We start from the raw sequence: 574 nt of genomic DNA on the forward strand, positions 1-574 counted from the left end.
CAGACAGTTTCAATAATTCTAAAACTTGTCTATTTTTTTAATATCATAAAAAGTATGCGAATTTTGTATATTAAAAAGGTTATCAAAATATTCAAAACACGTCATTTCTTCATCTCGGAAATAAAATGATCGCATCATTATTCTTAAACGACTAATTCTTTTAAACGATAGAATCTATTCGAAATTTTGTTCTCTCAAATATATCTCGTTTATTCGATCAAGGATCAGGAATAAAAAATTTTAGGTTCTCGATCGGAATAGATTTTGATGTTAATTTACGACAATTATCTCATTGATGGCAATAAAAATTGCTGTAAGCTACACATATTCTTAAACTTTATATTATTCGCAATAATAAAAATTGGAATAACATCTTTTTTTTATACGTTACGCATGTCGAAAGTAGAATGTACAGCGATTATACCAATATCAATGGCCGTTTCATATTCATGGCGGCGAGTTACGTCATACTTCAAACGAATTATCCCTAGACGTCGCATCCAGTCGCGAAGTTTGGACGGCGCGTGCGCTATCGACAACGCGCGCCCTCGCGCCGACTGTCGAAACTGACGGC

This window comes from Polyergus mexicanus, unplaced genomic scaffold (genome assembly GCF_030449975.1).
Source record: "Polyergus mexicanus isolate NDT 795.1 unplaced genomic scaffold, iyPolMexi1.0 SCAF_11, whole genome shotgun sequence".
In the NCBI taxonomy this organism is placed as follows: domain Eukaryota; kingdom Metazoa; phylum Arthropoda; class Insecta; order Hymenoptera; family Formicidae; genus Polyergus; species Polyergus mexicanus.